This window comes from Panulirus ornatus, chromosome 12 (assembly GCF_036320965.1).
Source record: "Panulirus ornatus isolate Po-2019 chromosome 12, ASM3632096v1, whole genome shotgun sequence".
NCBI lineage: Eukaryota > Metazoa > Arthropoda > Malacostraca > Decapoda > Palinuridae > Panulirus > Panulirus ornatus.
In genome coordinates this window covers 66,808,415-66,824,953 of record NC_092235.1, presented here as the reverse complement: position 1 = coordinate 66,824,953, position 16,539 = coordinate 66,808,415, and positions in this window count along the sequence as shown.

Genomic DNA, 16,539 nt, shown 5'->3' with positions numbered 1-16,539 from the left:
ACTGAGGTGATTAAGCGTCTCGAGTCAGTTAGACCCAGAGTCAAGGGACTTAGTGAGTCAATGGCACTCAGAGTTAAATGAACTCAGAATGAAGTAAGCGTACTCAGAGTCAGATGCATGGAGTGAGTCAAGTGTACTGTGCGAGTGAAGGATAGCCAAGCAATTGCCTCCATTGTCGACCCAATGTTCATCTTGACTCTCAGCTTAGACGTGGAACTTGCCCAGTCATGTACCACCATTCTGAGTCATGTAGAGTCATGTACCACTAGTCTGACAGTCATGTACCACCATTCTGAGTCATGTACCACCAGTCTGGCAGTCATGTACCACCAGTCTGGCAGTCATGTACCACCATTCTGAGTCATGTAGAGTCATGTACCACCAGTCTGGCAGTCATCTACCACCAGTCTGATCCATGTACCACCAGTCTAAGTCATATGCCACCAGACTGACAGTCATGTACCACCAGTCTGGCAGTCATGTACCACCAGTCTGGCAGTCATGTACCACCATTCTGAGTCATGTAGAGTCATGTACCACCAGTCTGGCAGTCATCTACCATCAGTCTGATCCATGTACCACCAGTCTAAGTCATATGCCACCAGACTGACAGTCATGTACCACCAGACTGACAATAAAAACTGGGTCCATCAGCTTCCTCACAAGCATCTATTAACCCCCTTGAGCACGATGATGCAACCCTTGGGTATGATGACCCGGCTTTTGACCTATCCCTTGGGTATGATGAGCCGGCCTTTTGACCTGACCCATGGACGCTGAGGCGTGTATGCTCCTGGACACCGCGCCATGTGATCCCTATCTTATCGCTGTCCTGCAGGGATTCTGTGGTGCGGCCGCCAGAATCCTTCTGACTCCTGCCCGTGTAGCAGGTATCCCGTGAGGCATCACCGGCTCCCGCCTCCTTAAACAGCGTGGACTGCGGGGCACACGGCCACACCTCCTACTGCACAGAGGATAAACGACAACCGCTCACTAAATCAGGACTTCGACAACGCCCCCACTCTCCTACAGATGCTCCACGAGACTCAGCGTTCAACACAACCCTCCAAGAGCAGGTCTACCTCACCTCCAGCGTCGTGGGAACCCTGCCAACCTCATTTCACCTTACCTCACAGCTGAACTCACCCTCATCCTTGTTGCTGAACCGCTAGCAGCAACTCCTCCTGAGAGACATCGCCTCTGTGAGGACAAAATGAAGTACTGTTTTGTCATTCGTGTTATCGTACTTCATAAAGAAAAGTAAAGCAATTATACGCCTGCTAAATGTTTAGTGTTCGTACGGATATGCTCAAGTATTATACCGTCGTGCTTAACGGTCGGACTGGTGTAGTCAAACATAGTACCGTCGTGCTTAAGGGTCGTACCGGTGTAGTCAAGCATCGTACCATCGTGTTCAGGTACCGTACCGGTGTGGTCAAGTATCGTACAATCATCATTAAGAGTTCAACCCAATGAAAACCTCGGACATACACATATCTTATCGCTTAGATAGGAAAACTGAGAATAGAATGATCAATAAAAACTCGTCTGATTCTCATAGTTTACGAGATAACATGATGAAACCGTATGACCGAGGATGAGCCTCTCTAGTTGGTTCATGTGACCACACTCTCACAATTGTGTCTCTTTTACCGGCACCTCCCGCTCCAACATCATCATCATCTTAACATGAATAATGGCACCTCAACAAAGCTGACTGGAATGACGCAAGGAAATTCTTTTCTGAATTTCCTTGGGTAAATTAATGTCTCTTATGTGGTGGTGCTTCCGTCTCCAAGACAACTTCTTTACTTATAGTCCAAGGTTCAACTGTTGCTGTTCTGAGGCCATACAGGCAAGGGATCAGAAATGTCGGGCATTTATCACTGCCTGTAATCGCTGCAAGCACGTTATCCGTGAGGCAGAGCGTTCATTTATTCAAAGGCAGTGCGGTAACCTCTCTTCATCCTCCACCGATGAGCCTTTTTTGATCTCTAGCTAAGGGCATTACTAACAACTTCGGTCATTTTACTTTTTCTTCATTTTTTCCGTCCCGACGGTGCTATAGCCGTCTCTCCCGTGTAGACAAAGCAACTCTGGTACCCGTTTCTCGCTTCACCTTGGTTGACTCTAACATTTCTTCACGCCCTGATGCTCTTCTTACTCATCCTATACCCCTTTCCGTAATCCCTTTTCCCACTATTCGAAAAGTGCTTCTCTCTCTGAACACAAGCAAGGCTTAAGGTCTTGATGGCATCCAATCCCGTGTACTGAAAGTGTGCTTTGAACTTGCACCTGTGCTTGCTCGTCCGTTCCGTTTCTGTTAAAAGCTAGGACGTTCCCTTCTTGGCAGCATGCGTTTGTACATCCTGAGAAGTGTGACCGTTCTAACTTCTCTAACTATCGTCCTGTTGCTCTGACATCTGCCATTTCTAAAGTCTTTAAATCATTCCTTACATGTAAGTCCCTGCGTTGCGTCTGATATTTCTCCTGCATATGCCACTGAAATATATATATATATATATATATATATATATATATATATATATATATATATATATATATATATATATATATATATATATATATATGTATGTGTGTGTGTGTGTGTTAGTTTTAACTGCACTGCGTACACACGATTTTTTCTTGTTTACAGTAACTATACCTTGCCTCTCGCTACGTAATTGGCTAGAAATGTGTATTTGACTCATAGTGTAAGAAAGTACCTACTTACTGATACTTACAAAGAGAATTTCCCGGACGCCTGGGGTACTGCGCAACAGAAAGATTAGTTTCAAAGACCGAGTTACGTGATTTATGAGTTGTCAAGTGTTTTACGTGGGGAGGGATTATGTGTTTGTAGAGCGAGGACTTCCAGCCTGCGTGTGGATGAGGAGTAAAGAAACGACAACCATATGGGCCTAAGGTGTGACACTTGACAGCCAATGAAGTGCTGACTTACTGCGTAGCGAGAGATAGAATGTTTGATGCTTGGCTGGCTTGTAGCATTCACCATGCATCCTGTTTGTTTCACTATCCTGTTGTTCTCTGCAACAACATGTCAAATACATTGTATAGTTATCAGGTATACTGTGAAAGACACGTCTCCATTCTTCTGTGCAGTTTCACGTCTCACTCCTCACTGAACATCCAATTTCTTTGGGTTAAGATTTAGAAGATTCTCTCTCATATTTCTTATTGGGCTCTCGAGTGTCAGGTAGGTTCTACTGGTGACGAGGACCAGTGTCAGGTAGGTTCTACTGGTGACGAGGACCAGTGTTAGGCAGGTTCTACTGGTGACGAGGACCAGTGTTAGGCAGGTTCTACTGGTGACGAGGACCAGTGTTAGGCAGGTTCTACTGGTGACGAGGACCAGTGTCAGGCAGGTTCTACTGGTGACGAGGACTAGTGTTAGGCAGGTTCTACTGGTGACGAGGACCAGTGTCAGGCAGGTTCTACTGGTGACGAGGACCAGTGTCAGGCAGGTTCTACTGGTGACGAGGACCAGTGTTAGGCAGGTTCTACTGGTGACGAGGTCATCGTGTTTGCCTCGTCAGTCTTGCCTCGGTCTGGTCCTTTTCTCGCCACTTGGCCGGAAGATACGGAACGATCTCTCTGATCTAGTGGGAATATGAGAGGAAAAATAACTCTTGTGCTCGTCATGGAAAACCTGATATCAGAACAAGACCAGAGGATAAACAAGCAACTTGCTGGAAAGTGAAGAGAGATGATGGGAGATGGGGAAGGCCAGCACTACACTCGAGGAGGAGTCAGCCTCTCAGGTTTTTTAAACATGCTCGACAGGTCGGCAGATTATGTGAGAGGCGGCGAGTACCGTCGCTTCGGCCATCTCCAACCACACTTAATGCTCTCTCATCTCGGGCGCTCTCTTCGCTGAGGACTCTTTTCCCTACGAGTTTTCTCTCTTTTGAAACTCTTTTCTTACTGGTGCTCTTTATTTAGGGAACTCTTTTCCTAAGGGGTACTACTTTTCTCTGTGAGCTCCTACCTCTGAGGATACGCTCCTCTTTAGGAGTTACATAGAGTCATATAGACCACATAGACCCAGGGTCCAAGCGAGGTGGTCTGGCTCTAACACTACTTCTTTCCCTCGGAGATGCTTTCTATGTGGTGCTTTCTCCTCTGAGATAATCTCTCCTCTGTGGGCTCCTTTTCCCTTGTGTGTACTCTTCTCCGGAGGAAGAGCACATTTTCTTATTTACCTTCCTTATCTTGGTGGCTGATAACGAGTCTGATATAAAATTCAAACATTCCTTGATATCTAATCATTCAGTATGCAAGATATAGTAACGCACAGTGAATCTAAATGCTTTTCATTTTCATTACAAAAACGGTGATTTGTGTTATCTGATAGACTGCTAGATACAAGATGGTAAGATACTAAATAACAGACGTGATTAATTACTTGGTCATCTAGATGCGGAAAGACGTAAGAGCAGACAATGGATGGAGAGAAGTCCTATGGTAGGATGGTGGGTTATTAGTGTACAAAGTAAATTACGAGCATAATGAATACATAATAACGACTTATCGATCAAATCATGAGAATAAAATCTTAAGCATGGGTCACATCAAGGGAAAGTGTCTGATAGTATAACACAGAAGTATATTAAACTAGAGAGAGAGAGAGAGAGAGAGAGAGAGAGAGAGAGAGAGAGAGAGAGAGAGAGAGAGAGAGAGAGAGAGAGAGAGAGAGAGAGAGAGAGAGCTAAGGTCGATTAGAACATCTAGTACAGGGTATCCCAACCTGGGGTACATGTACCCCCAGGGTTACATTTGCGCTTCTCATGGTGTACATAGGCGTCTGAGAGTATAGCCATGAGTATGTAGAACATAAGCAATATAGAACACCCTCGTCTCAAATCAGCATAAAATCCTTATATAATCTCTAACAGATTTCATCATGAAATGATATAAAATCAATATAATTTTATCAATTTTTGAATCATTAATTTTCAGGGGTACAACATGGGAACCTGTCAGAATGTCTAAGGGGTACAGGGGAACAAAAAGGTTGGGGCACCTTGGTCTAGTATACTCGAAGGCAGAAGCAGGACTCACTTTCCCTCGTTCAGACGCGGCCATCCTCGTCGAAGGCAGATCATCGCTCTTTCCTGCGGTTTCCTCAGAGACAACAGGTCTGGTAATTGGGAGTTTCAGTGCCTCCTAACCGTAGGCATGGAGGGAGTACATGAAAACGACAGCGAACATTGCGAAGTTGTCGTGGAGTCTAACTCTGGCTTGGCATCGTTCCTTAATCCATTTGAATGACTAGCTCAGAAATCACAAATATCTTCATTACTTTCTCTCATAAAGAGGGTATAATTTCGACTAAATTTTCGATCACCTGATTCAAATCAAGATGTCACGTTTCTTCGTCTTGCCTTAATCACTCAGATCATGAAATCAAGCGTCTCGGGCCCGCGCCACAACCTCACTGGACACCTACGAGAACCTGGGGTGATGCTGACGGCGTGAAGGCCGCCCGAGTCGCTGTGTTGTGCCCGCAAATAAACAAATGTCAGTTAACGACGTAGGTCGGGTTAGTTTGTGAGGCTAAGCAAAACCTCATTACAGTTAGCCAACGTCGGGGAAGATGTCCGCTTAGCAGGCAGAGATGTGAGATAAAGTCCTTCAGGTGACGAGGAGAACCTTTTATCATTCCCCCCCTCTATCGGGAGCCTGTCCTTAGGTGATTCCTTGTGGTTCCGATCTGATCCCGCCCCACATACTGCACTTGATCCACTTGGCCGCAGGAGCCGGAAGCCTCCCCGCCTCCTGACCCATCTGGCAAATGACCCGTGCAACTCAGGATCTTTAATTAGACGAAAACTCACTACTTTGATGCCGTTGTATCTGGAGCATCGACCAACCCACCCACTGATGACGAGAAGGTGACGTGTCACTAGCCAGCAGCTGACCAGCCCCGGGAGAGTCAGTGATTACCCTCCGGCCAACCACTGACCTATGGCTGACGACCCGTTAGCCAGCCACTAACAAGACAGTGACAGTGATTGGCTGTGGACCGACCACTGACCATCAGGTGGCGAGTTGTTGAGGTACTAACAAGATGATGATGAACTACTAATCTACCATGAACCATCTGGTAATGTACCAATGACACGTCATTAATGAGCCACCGACGAGCAAGGAAACAAAGATTAATGAGCCAATAAAGACCCACAGACCTGGTGGAATCAACGAGGAATCACTGATGAGACATCGGTTAGTCTCTGCCAAGGTCCGGACCATCTGACAACGAGGCACTTAACGAGCCGTGGCCTCATTGTTGAGGAGCCATTGATAGTTACTGACGAACTAGACATGCCACGAACCAGTAGTAGTGCTGACTGGGCTCCCGCTCGACACAAGTACAGTCAGGAGCGCCTCTGGAGGAAAACTAGCGACGCCCTTACTGTACGTTTGTTCCCTGCGCTGCAGCGAAGTGCTTCACAACGCTCACAGATCTACAGTGGTCATCAACAGTCCGATCTTCTTACCTCTTCTCCTCTCGCCCCTCATGTACTGGTTGATACAAGGGTCTCATATCCTTGTCCATATGCACAATACACCCTTCTCTCTCTCTCTCTCTCTCTCTCTCTCTCTCTCTCTCTCTCTCTCTCTCTCTCTCTCTCTCTCTCTCTCTTATTCTTCTTCCCGCGTGACCTGGTAACATCATTAAACGCTCAGAATGTAACAGACCCACGGTACCCGGCGTCGTGGGGTCAAGTGACTCCCCTGGGTGTTGACATTGAGAGGATGGACTCGAGCAGCAGCAGCAGCGTTGGCTACACTAATGTCTCTTAAGACTGTTTCGTGAGACTTGCCTTTGTTGACTACCATCGGTGGCCTTGAAGCCAATTCTTCCCTTGTAGAAGACCAACTACCCTCCCACACCTTCTGATCGCCTGCTTATCTCACACACCCAACCGTCCATTGATGTCTTCACGAGATCTTTTCTTACAACTCATCTGTAATCTGTATCATGCCGCCTCCAGTTCACGAGTGAAATAAACGTCTGATAAATGGCAACTTGATACGCCTGTAGCACGCTAGGTGGACCTTGATCTTCCATCAAGGATGACGTCTGCCTCAGAATTTGTCTCTCATCCTCCACCGTGTTTCTTCGCACTACTTATCGTTCGCTTAATTCTTCGATCTTTGTCGTATTCTTGTGCTATTTCTTCTTGTCACAAGACTCTTCTCCTCCTTTCAGCACTCCCAGAGTTCCTCTGTGTTGCGTACTTCATTTTCTGTTACAAAGTGACCAAAGTCTTACCCCACTAATGATGTGGGCAATGAGGAGTACTATGTTTCGTTCTGTAATTATCACGAGCAAACCATAACCTCACTCTATAACTTCCTTTTTGTGAAGAAACGCACAGTTTTACCCTGATGGGATCTACTGGTCGCATTCCTTGCAGCTGTCTCCTCTCACTTGGTTCCCATCCTCCCATCCCTCCCCATAAATATCAATTACAGCGCTTGTGGAAGGTTCACTGCACTCATCATCGGGAATGCCTCCCGATATTCCTCGGGATAAGTATTGGTTCTCCTTGTGGTGATGGTCCTCCCTGCGTAGAACACAGGCTTCATTGCTGCAGATGTGGAGATGATACACCTCTGCTTCCTTCAGGACCGTCTCTCCTCATCCATAGTTTGATTCGCTCCTGTTATGGGTCCATACGTTCCAGGAACCTGTTGTATCTCGAGGACTGGCTGCCATACTCGACTTCTACTTCTTTCCTTCAACAGCCAGACAGGAGGACACTCTTCTTTCTATATTTCCGACCCCCTCACGAACTGTCTTCCTGTGGGAGACAACTCATTCATCATTTTCTCTCCTCTGAAATCCCGATCTTGGCGTAGTCATGTGTTTTTTTTTCTATCAATAAAGTTTGATGTCCTGTTGATTCATTTATGTGTCGTGGATCACCTCTCGTTAAGCTTATGATGAGCCTCAGACGAGACACAGACTGAGGGATGATGAACCGCTGACGGCTCGTTGCTGAACCATGGACCAGTGAGGGAGGAGGAGGAGACACTGACCACCCAGTAGTCATGAACCGCGGAACCAGTGAGGGAGGAGGAGGAGCCACTGATCAGCCAGTAGTCATGAACCATGGAACCAGTGAGGGAAGAGGAGGAGCCACTGATCAGCCAGTAGTCATGAACCATGGAACCAGTGAGGGAGGAGGAGGAGCCACTGATCAGCCAGTAGTCATGAACCACGGACCAGTTAGGGAGGAGGAGGAGGAGCCAGTGACCAACCAGTAGTCATGAACCATGGAACCAGTGAGGGAAGAGGAGGAGCCACTGATCAGCCAGTAGTCATGAACCATGGAACCAGTGAGGGAGGAGGAGGAGCCACTGACCAGCCAGTAGTCATGAACCACGGACCAGTTAGGGAGGAGGAGGAACCACTGACCAGCCAGTAGTCACTGACAAACTAAAGACCAACCAGTGAGTACTTAATGAGTCACTAGTGACAAGTCAGGGATCAGCCAGTAACTATTCAGCGACCAGCCAACGTTGACTCGTTTGTGATCCACTAGCGAGTCAGGGACCAGCCAGTAACGAATCAGGGACCAGTTTTGAACAGTTTTGATTCGTTTGTGATCCACTGGCGGGTCAAGGACCATCCAGTAACGAGTCAGAGACCTGAGGAGAGCTGGGAAGGGTGTGTGTGTGTGTGTGTGTGTGTGTGTGTGTGTGTGTGCCGTGGATGCCGGCCTGCCGTGACTCCCGTACACACGCTCACAAAACTAATCAAGGAACCATGAATTTCGAGGAACAGATTAGCGCTGACCAGGGGAGTCATCAAGACTTGAAATCACGTTGATACACCGATACAAGTTTCCCCGTACATCACCGTCTGTGGTTTTATTTCACTGCAACATTGGAGACTTTCCGTCACGTTTCCCGACCATCATATGTACAGTATCAGGGGGTTCTGGTCCTCACCTCACCTGACGGGCGACTTGTGCCGGTAATGGCACACCAGCGTTGCGGGCTGTCACTGGCGAGGGTCTTGCCAGTCATGGACCTGGTTAATATTTACACACACACACACACACACACACACACACCCTCCCTAGCCCTCACCCCTGCACCCCTCGCCCTCCACTGATACGCAGTATAATGCTGCGTCTGCAGCCCTATCGCACTCCCCGTTTTCCCCACTCAAAATGTCAACAAATCTCGGGATTCGACTCATATTCACTCAGTCCTGGAGGAAGCAGGTTCTGTACTGGTGTGTGTACTTGATGTACAACCTGGTTGGCGGTACAGAGAACGTTGCATGATGGCCGTTACAATAACAAGGTCAGAGCTGCAGCCAGGAGCATACAGATTAGGTCGGGAGGGTAACGCTCCTTCGTCATAACCGACTGGCCGAGTGGCTGGCTGGCTGGCTGCCTGCTCGTCCATATAGTGATGGATACCAGTGCGACGGTTCACGTGATGATGGGAGGCCCGCGTGGCCGTCCACAATATGATGGGAGGCCCGCGTGGCGGTCCACGTGATGATGGGAGGCCCGCGTGGCGGTCCACGTGATGATGGGTGGCTCCCGCACTGGTCTACGTGATGCTGGATTGGAGCATGGCGGTCCATACTTATCGGTCTTGAGCAGGTAGAAATCACTACCACACAGTTTAATTATCTCTGATTCTTTATCTTCGGTACTTGCCCTTACCATCGTGGGATCAGAATGTACTATGCAGGTCTCTGAAGCCAGACACAAGTACTCAGACGTTACTGCTCAAGGGATTCAATCAAATGGTTATAGATTCCCTCTTATATAAGCCTCCGTGAGCATGAAAAAGCTGAAGCTTCAGAGCCAAGCTTGCATTTCGTAAAGGTGATGTTGAAAACAACGTTGGGTTGTCAATAAGAAGCCTCAAAACTGTAATTTGAAAGCCACTAACTGACCTCTTTTAAAGCGGGAAGACGAATTAGATAAACACAAGCAAAAACATTTTCCATCACAGTGAAATGTGTCAAGTCAAACATGTAGATGGAGAAAGTGATAACATCAGAAGAGTACATGATGTAAGATTACATGATGTAACTGCTACATAAAGGCTAGGCTAGATGTACTATTGGCGCTTTCGCCTATCTGGAGATGTTAACTGTGTCAATTGTAAAGTTTGTTTGTAAAGGATTTGAACACCAACTAGAACATTGTGTCTTAGAATGTGAAAATATAGAGCCTTTTAGAGATAGATCTAAACAAACCCTGCAAGAAATTTCACAACACCTTATATTCAATAACAAGATACCTGAAATTCTAAGTTCGTGTCCACTTTTTGCATCTAATCGGTAAAACTTGCCATATGAAACTATGTAATGTATATAATGAAATACCAGTTATGAATTGTAACATCTGGTGTAATATGAACCCACTCGGGTTTAAGACCATTGGTGACTCTTGAAATGCTTTTGCGCTACCGCTCACAGGATGAGCATGGGTGCACAATGACTTTGCTGGGGACACTGGCACAAATCAGTCATGTGGTACTTGTTGACCGTGAGGTGGTCCACGTGATGATGGGTGGCTGCGTGGCGGTCCACGTGATGTTGGGTGGCTGCGTGGCGGTCCACGTGATGATGGGTGGCTGCGTGGCGGTCCACGTGATGATGGGTGGCTGCGTGGTAGTCCACGTGATGATGGGTGGCTGCGTGGTGGTCCACGTGATGATGGGTGGCTGCGTGGTGGTCCATGTGAGGATGGGTGGCTGCGTGGTGGTCCACGTGAGGATGGGTGGCTGCGTGGTGGTCCATGTGAGGATGGGTGGCTGCGTGGTGGTCCACGTGAGGATGGGTGGCTGCGTGGTGGTCCATGTGAGGATGGGTGGCTGCGTGGTGGTCCACGTGAGGATGGGTGGCTGCTTGGTGGTCCACGTGATGTTTGGTAGCCCACGTAGTGGTCCACATAATCTTGGGTGGTCTGTGTGGTGGACCACACGATGATGGTTGACCACGTGATGATAGTTGACCACGCGATGATGGTTGACCACGTGATGATAGTTAACCACGTGATGATGGTTGACCACGTGATGATAGTTGACCACGTGATGATGGGTAGCCGCTCGGCGGGCAGTTCACGTAGCGATGGGTTGCTCGCGCGGTGGTTTACGTGATAGGTGGCCGTGTGGCGGGCCACGTGATGAAGGTGGTTGACCCCACGTGGTGATCCCAGTGTTGATGGGTGGCCCACGTTGAGGTGGACATGACCTGGCGTCGTGGAGAGTATATAACCCGGACGGGCCACACGCCGTGCAGGGGTTCGCTGCTGGCGCGATCACCATAACGAGCCATCCTGTGGCCGTGTGTGGAGTCCACGACGACCCGATGGGAAGATAAGTGATCAGGGTAATGGGCGATTAGGTTACTTCCAGGTCACTCAGTCACGTGCCGGTCGTTGGTACATAAATATAGTTTGGCTCATGGTACGGTTTGTATATTATGGCTTCTTCAGTTGGGCTTAGCTTGGATTATAGAACATACTTACCTCCAACAGCCAGGATCGAATCCGGGACCCACAGGTGTAGGAAAAAAAAAAAAGAAATAATGAAGATTAAGATACTTGACTTTGATGGTTCAGTGAACTGTCATGTAACCGGAGAAGCTGCAGGTGGCAGAGTTCATGGCAACTTATGAGGCAAATGTGTCTAGTGAGAGTCAGGATATGGTTAGTTGTAGAAACCACAAAAATGTACTATCTTTGTCTACACGTCAGCCCTGCTGTAGAGGAATATCGCGTCGTAAGTACTCTATCAATGTCTTCCACTCGCTCGTTATATTCCCTTTTTATTGATTGGGCTACTAAATTCCTCATCTACCACTCGTGCAGTGGTTGTGGACTACTGAGAATAAACTGTAGCCACGTATGTTTGAGCGACGCTCTGCTGAGGTAGTCAGTATTGCTGGCACCAGGAGACTGCTGACGCTGCACTCCGCCTCCCCGACACTGACTCGCACTGCTTCTTCGTGGAGATGCTGACAGTGTGCAAACCTTAAGACTTACATCTGTCTGTTTCCTCTACACTCATTCCTACATGTGTACGCAATGCACTCATTGCCTACACGCCACCATTCTTACTAAATGATCACGCACTCCCACTCTCTGCACCCACACTCGTCGCTAACCCACTGAGTAACTCAGCAGTCATGTGACATTTATAGCACACCACTGTTTTTTTGTTTTTTTTTTGGAGCATCCTGTAGCATCAATACTTCCGAGCCCAACACTGTGGCAGGATCACTTCCAACTGACACCTGTTACGCTCTATCTTTTTGTTTTTTGTTTTTCGGAAGTCGTCAGAGTGACTCATAATGTCATCCCAGGGTGTTCATTGTCTGTGGAACGCATTCCTGGTAAATTCGGGGGGCCACGATGATGCTGGTTGAGGGTCAGAATAATCACAACTAAATATGGTTATGTTCGGCTTTCATGAAATTTAGTATCGTCACTCGTCCATTTCTGCCATGAACTCAAAATTTGCCGCCATGGTTTCCTATTTTAGGCTGATGAGGTCAACGAATGTATTGAGGAAATTATAGATTAGATCCGAATACAGACAGATATAAGTATCTTAGAAATACGAAATGTTATAATAGTGTGCCTTAGATAAATTATTAAACGGAAAGGCTCTGTAGAAAACGGAGCAGCACAAAGCCGACTGTTGACAGCGCCTAGAGGAGGGGTCGTAGGGAACGCTGGTTAGGTATGGCGTCTGGCCACGCCAACCATACATGCCTTCAGGCACATTGCCCCTGCCCTCCACCACACCTGTCACCAGGCTTATTGACCACACATCCACTACGCCACACAATTTTTTTTCTTTCTTTCAATAAGTAACTAGTAATTAAATAATATAGGCCCAGCCCTAGGACATATTGTGCACTCTGACTACTCTTTTTCATTACCGCCCCCAGGATGGGTAAGAGTACACAAGAAATACACCGGCCACCAGACACTTGTACCCTTGGCTTCCACCACACCTGCCACCAGGGACATGTACCCCTGGCTTCCACCACACCTGCCACCAGGCTCTTGTGTTTCTGGCGTTCTCCACACCTGTCACAAGATACATATGGTTGTTGCAGTTAGATAGCTAAGGTACTTTTTAAGTCCACAACATCTTATAAGTCATATGTGTGATGTTTCTTGACCACATCTGCTGAGTCAGATGTGTAGGAAGCGATCGTAACGCTCATCAAACCCACCAAGAGCTGCTTGTGTATGGCGATCAGAACACAGACGACACCTGTCAAGAGACAGATATGTGGGGTAATCGCGAGGTCCTGCACACCTGTCCAGAGTCAAATGTGTGGGGGTATTCACGACGTCCAACACCTATGAAAGTCAGGTGTAGGAACTCGTATTGTCCCTGTCCTCTGACAGATATCAGGAGTGACGAGCATTTGCAGCGTCCACCACATCTGGCGTGAGGAAAACCTGGCGACTTCCATCAAACCTGTTATGAATTGGATGTCCTGAGTGTCTTCCTCACCTTCATTGGAACACACCCACACCTTCCCGTGTGTCTGCGTCTCTGTGACACGATGGAAAGACCCTTAGGTCTGACCTGCACCGTAAAGGTCATGTGTCACACCTACGGATGTCATCCCCCATACCCACCCGCCTCCTTAACTTGCAGGAACTGCAAGTTTGTGAGGTTAGTCAGCGCATTCGAACTCCCACATCCCAGCACCACCAACATCCTCACTCTCATCCCCTTACCAATATCACCCTTCACTATCAACGCTATGTTACTAACTCATGGCTGTCACTATCATCATTATTACTGATGTAGCTGTTTTTACTTGGGGTGCAACAAATTTCTTTACCTAGAACGGGATTATTATCATTTGGACAAATTTACAAACAAGAATATTCAGAGTAGCAACATAAGCAGCGTTTGATAAATGACTTCACAAATGCTTCGCTACAAGGCCACAATTAACATTATTTGTTCCTCTCTTTGCGCCCCACAAAGTTTACTGGTATTTCTCTCAATGTCACCGTTTTGCTTTTCTACTCTTACCTCACAAAAATCTGTCTCTGATCTCATCCACTGTCGTAAGCGGCCTTGAGCTGGTCTTTCCGTCGTACTCTTACAATGCAAGATGTGTGTCAGCGTCTCTTCCTTTGCAATGTTTTATCCCAAATACTCGAGAGGTAGGTGGACTTCGTCCGTTGGAGATGGGTCACTCATCATGTAACTTGTTATACAATACAATCATTGTGGCTCAGGTCTTAGACCCTTTGTGCCCTCTTTTGCCCCGCTGAGTTGGAATGCACAATATACTGACAGCTTTTGGTGAGCGAAATGAAAGCTAATCGTCCCCTATTGCCACAGCCATTCTCCAAGACATGTAGTCTCGCACTACCACTACCCGCATCATCACTACCGTGTCTGCCAGTACGTCATCACTCCCACAGCCTAGGAGGAGCATGGGCACGCAGTACCCTCAGGGTTTCCAACCATCGCCGGTTGAGATATAGATTCTATACCGTCAGTGTGGATACCACTTGACGCCGCCCTTTCCCAGGAACTTGACAAACAGCACAGAGCGAATGACTTAACTCACAACACTTATTTAATTACTCAATTCAGTCAGTCAGTCGTTTGCCAGTTAGCCTAGTCAGTTAGAAGTGAATTTACGTAAAATCGGAGTTATGCAACAAGGAGATATCATCTCAGCAATAGACTTTTACAATAAAGTATAGGTTTTCACGATGGATGAGGTACAATAATTTCAGTTTATACGAACTACGAATCATCTAATATGTAACGGTTCAGCCGTGAGTTCCTCTCACTGAAACCTGATCCGTGTCTTCGGCGGTGTGCAATGTTGTGTACAGAATTTCGGATGGATCATATATCAATATGTGGATAATTTCAGTATAAACACGTATATACAAATATGGTGATATACCTCACTCATGTGCGTATCCAGAGTGTAGAATTAACCATCCTACCTTGATCTAAAGCTCGTTTATGATTGACTAATTAATATCATGACTTCCTATATATGTCATTACCCAACTGTATGTTCTCAGCCAAATGGCTGCTTGAATTCAGTGACTCGTTCTTTACTTATATATTTATTTAAACATATGGAGGGAAACATGCATGTACTCACAAAAGCAAATATATTGGCACATATGCACACTTACACACCGGTGTAGAACTCCCTCCCCATCTTGTAGAGGTAGGTAATTATAAATACATACAGTTCGCAAACTAAACGTTATGGCAATGGACAATTCGCCAGGGAAAATTCACTTCCACCTCACCACGACCACAGACACTTCAATAGCGAGTGGAACTGGTTACCTGTGGTGTCGGGTCTTCCCGTGTCGTCAGGAAGTCACTCGAAAACGACATTGATGACACTTTGGTCTGTACTTGTTTATTTATACTTCACTTACACCTTAATGGGAGAAGCCACGAGAGAGGAGCGATCTTTGACTCTGTGTAGCACTCCTATGCTGTAAGATTCGAAATGTCTAGGAGTCAACGACTCTACATATGTTTGCATGTAGTGTTTCCTTGACGTATACGTAGACAACTTTCCCTTCCCAGTCATCACAGTGCGCGTCTACGGCGGGAGGAGTGACTCCCAATGTCCAGACTACGGAGGTTGTACACCGTGCGACCTGTGTCTCTTGTGCAGACGATCATCTCTCTTACCCATCCTTGGCCAGGACGGCGTGTGACCTTTGGGTATGATGCTGCAACCTTTGTCCTGACCCTCAGGTTGTCACATCAAGGGCCCAGCCACCCATACCCAAGGGACATACCATTGTAGAAGGTCGTAGCGCCGTGCTCAAGGGTCGTACTGATGCAATGTAAACCCTGGCGTATCGTAAGCCTGGGGCCCGCCGGCGCTGGTCTACCGGGAGGGTATCGTAACTTCTTATGAATAATCGACGAAATATATTCTTCGTGGGTTCGAGGTGCTCGCCAATCACTTCGTCTGCCCGTCAGCCGAGCGTGGGAAGCCCTCTTGGACTTGAGTGTTATCCAATGTGACAAATAGGTAAAAGAAAGCAACGAAAACTGAACGCAGAAGAGCCAGAGAATTGTTCTTCTCTTCCTTTCAACAATGCCTTCTTCTGGAGACAATTGATTCTCCTGAAGAGGACGTTGTCGAGACTAATCTAGAAGAATAAATTCCTGGCTCTTATATTCAGTTTTTTGTCGCAACACTTTTATATCCTTTTTGCAGTTGTCCCAGGTATCCTGTTGGTTCTGACTCCAGTACTCCTATGGAAATCATCCTTATCCCCGTCTCCCTTGGTTAGTACCTGCCTAATGCCCTCTGAACAGGTCCTTGTACCTGCAACCCGGATATCCTTTCACCGTCTGCTGGGGTTCCTTCCAAGGTCGTCTCACGGGAGCATTTGTTGTTGTCCCCTGGCGTATTCTAATAGCGTCCCCCCGAACGTATTCTAACAAGAAAAGCACCATGGGTTGCCCAGACTGATGGTGATGCCTCAACCG